This window comes from Myotis davidii, unplaced genomic scaffold, assembly GCF_000327345.1.
Source record: "Myotis davidii unplaced genomic scaffold, ASM32734v1 scaffold332, whole genome shotgun sequence".
Classification (NCBI taxonomy): domain Eukaryota; kingdom Metazoa; phylum Chordata; class Mammalia; order Chiroptera; family Vespertilionidae; genus Myotis; species Myotis davidii.
The window spans coordinates 4,714,339-4,718,448 of NW_006285779.1; positions in this window are offsets into that span (position 1 = coordinate 4,714,339).

A 4,110-nucleotide genomic window follows, 5' to 3' on the forward strand; every position below is an offset into this window, starting at 1 on the left:
GGCAGGGCCCACAGTCCTTTCTCCTCCCCTTACCCCAACCCCCTATAAAACCTCTCTCCACACAGAGTTTTCTCTCTCTCTGCCACTTGCTGCTGTGCCAGTAAGGGGGGGCAGGGGAGCCAAACCTAGGTTTGAAATAAATGACTCTTTGCTTTTGCATCGGACTCGCTGGCTCCCTGGTGGGCCCTTGGGAATCTTGAAATCTGGGCACAACATTCACTATTTAAACTACCTTACGGTGATTTGTTATAGCAGCTGGAGCAGACAGAGGGTTAGATACAGGGTTCACCAACTTTCTATTTTGGACTTTCTAATTTTCTATTAAAGACGATTAGAAAAATACAATTACTATCTACTATCACCATCAATTCATATGTACTCTATTGCTAAAAGTCAGGAAATATATAATCGAAAAAAAGTTCTCATTTTGCTGGAACAGTAAATATATCCATCTCAGACTGGCATTTGTGACTGAGTAGTTTAAAAATGGGACCTTTAGTGGCTCAAATAAATAAAAATGGATAAGAGGGGTTTCCGACACAGTTGGATCTAGGTGCCCTAGTTATGTAGTCTAGAACGGTTGGCAAACTGCGGCCCCTTGAGTGTGGCTCTTCCACAAAATACCACGTGCAGGCACACACATACAGTGCGATTGAAACTTCGTGGCCACACTCAAGGGGCCAAAGAGCCGCATGTGGCTCGAGAGCCGCAGTTTGCCAACCACTGTTCTAGAATCTCCATTTCTGGATTTCATTGTCTTTGGTAGTGACATCAGCCTCACACTGGCTCTCCCCATGAGGGGACTAGTTGACCAATGGCAGCATCTACCTTGTATTCTACCAGCCTACCAACAAACTATTGATTCTTAGACCTGACTCAATAGCGCAAATTGGATTATGTGTCTGTCCTTTAAACTATCATATTGACTATGATTGATCAGTTGGGGGTTATATGCCCCTTCCTGGGAGGCAGGTGTGAGTATGGGAGACTAATAGTACAGGAAAGTTGGTTCCTGTAGAGAGCACCTGGGAAGGCACATAGGCATTTCTTTAATTATCGTCAGCTGAATCCAGTGGCACTGGCAAAGCCATGTCTGGAAACACGCTTTGCCAGAGGCAGGAGTGTTGTGAGATTGACCTTCAGCCCAGGTGCCAGGGGGTGGGATTTGTTATTTAAATCCAGCCAAGCAGTAGGAATGAATACAACTCAGGCCCACCCAAGAATGCACATAATCACCTTTGTTTTGACTTTTAGTAAAACTTCCTGTTTTTTTCTGTATAAAATAAACATGTTGTATTGGCTCTGAGTCCCTGTCTCTCCATCAGAGGACAGTGGTCCCACCCGGCCCCAGCTCTTTCCTTCCATCTCTGTGTCTGTCTCTTTCTTTCATTTTCTCAATCCCCAGCCGCCTCTACTCAGGAACCCGACCGCTCTCTAGCAGAGATGAGAGAAATATTTACAGGTTCCCATTTAAAAAAAACAACAACAAAAAACAAAACACTGTAACTAAATAAAGGAGAATGGGTGGTTATGGACAAAAACAACAAAAGGCCATTGCAATTTTATTAAATTTAAATACCATTTCAATTTTACTGTGACTCTTAACTCAAGCAAACTCAATCATTCAACATTTATTAGGCCCACCTATGTGCTACTAGGCAAAAAGGATACAAAGATAAATTCACTCTTCCCTGAGAGGGAGACAACTTTTTACAATAGTGTGTGAAGCAATTGAGATCAGCCTTGTCGCAGGCCAAAGAGTCATAATCCACATTATCATTCAGTTCCCTACTTTGTTTGGCTAATGTAGACTTGACTTAGTATGTGAATTCTCCATGTGCATGTATTAAAAATTTGATTTTATTCTGTTGTGCTTTTTCTTTTTAGCAAAGGAGGAAAACAGCAATTCCTCAAAAAGTGAAATATAGAATTACCATGTGGTCTGGCCGTTTCATTTCTGAGTACATACACTCTGGATGAAAGGGCCCACATGCTGACCTGACAAGCTCAGGGGAGGCCTGCATGGTGGCCTTGCAAACTCAGAGACCTAAAGTTACCACAAAGGATGGTCTGAAATTAAACTTTAACTAAAAGCAGTTATGGTGGTTAGTTACATCCTAGGCCAGTATCTTCATTGACAAGGTCAACCTTTACCTTAACTGAACCTGCCTATCTTTTTGCATCTATAATAACATACCCTTTGAAATGTTTGGGTAACTTGTAACTTCCCTTTTTCTGGACCCCTTCGGGCACAACCTAATGTGCTGGGCAGATACCACAAATTCCTTCATTATCATGTTAATTATTCCTGATGTGTCTATCATTTTACTCTTTATCCAATCCCAGGGGTTTCCCTGCTTTGCTTTCTCCCGCCTCTCTAGTCTAGCACCAATGGATTTCATGTAACCACCTACGTCCCTTTCCTTTGATTGCAATGTATAAATACAGATGTAACCCGCCATTCTCTGGAGCATTATCTCAATATGTTGAGGTCCTGCTTCCCTGCATACGTCGACAGTTTGGCTCAAATAAACTCACAAAAATTCTTTACAGGTTACAATGGTTTTTTACGTTAACAACACAAAACAACTGAAAGCAGAGATTCAAACATATCAGTAACACCCATGCTCATAGCAGCATTATTTTTAATAGCTAAAAGGTGAAAGCAGATGTGGGGTAAACAAGATGCTGTGGGACAAACAAAATGTGGGGTATTATTCCAACTTAAAGGATATTCTGACATGTTACAACGTGGATGAAACTTGAGGACATTATGCCAAGGGAAATAAGCCAGTCACAAAAGGACAAATACTGTATGATTTCACTTATACGAGGGATCTGACAGGAAGTAGCATGATGGTGTCAGGAACTGGGGGAGAGAGGAATGAGGAGTTAGTGTTTAATGAGGAGTCCGTTTGGGAAGACGGAAAAGTTCTGGAGATGGATGGTGGTAATGGTTGTACAACAATGTGAACGTACATAATGCCACAGAACCATACGCTTACAATGGTTAAAATGATAAAGTTTATGGTATATACACTGAGTGGCCAGATGATGATGACCACCCCATCAGTACAATGAAGTGAATTAGTTATGCAAATAGTAATAAAACCTTGAGAGTATTTGCTTAGGAAGTTTTCAATATTCAGTATTTTTGCAAGTGTCAATGAAGTACTGATGGGGTGGTCATAATCATCTGGCCACTCAGTGTATCTTTTATCACAATTAGCCAAGTACAGTGGGGAACTGAATGGTAATATGGGTTGTGATTCTTTGGCCTGTGACAAGGTTGATCTCAGTTGTGAAAGGTTGTCTATCTCTCAGGGACATGTGAATTTATCTTTGTGTCCCTACTGCCTAACAAAGGAAAGGAGAGAGGATGTCCGGTGAGATTTTTGAAGTAGAGGGTTTATCTCTGTTATGCACACACAGTGATGGACTTCTTGCATTCCTAAGAAGCTCCTATGTAGATATCAGAAACTAAAGGCACAGAAATTCAAGCAAGCGCGACTTCGTGGCCATTGATTTCGTGGCCATTGAGTACAATTCTCGCATTCTGTTATCCTCGCTTTTATTTTTTTAAATATATTTTATTGATTTTTTACAGAGAAGAAGGGAGAGGGACAGAGAATCAGAAACATCGATGAGAGAGAAACATCGATCGGCTGCCTTCTGCGCAGCCCCGCAGTGGGGATGTGCCCGCAACCAAGGTACATGCCCTTGACCGGAATCGAACCTGGGACCCTTGAGTTCGCAGGCCGACTCTCTATCCACTGAGCCAAACCGGTTTGGCTGTTATCCTCGCTTTTAGATTCTCAATGATGTCCTCGGAAAAAAAATGGGACAGACAGAGGCGAACCACGTGTTGCAGGCGTTGATCAGGGAAGCTGCCCCGGGTATCACAGCGGGTAGCACCGCAGACGCGAACGGAACAGAACGGTGCCTTTTGGGTCGGAGGCGGGTGCGGGGTGAAGGAACTGCAGGGAGAAGAACTTGGTATTCACCGGAGCTGCGCGCAGGACCGCCCGCCCGCGAGCAGAGGGCGCCCGGGTCGCACTTAGCGGGTCAGTCTCCCGGGGGAGGTCCCGGAGCACCGCCCCCTGCCATCAC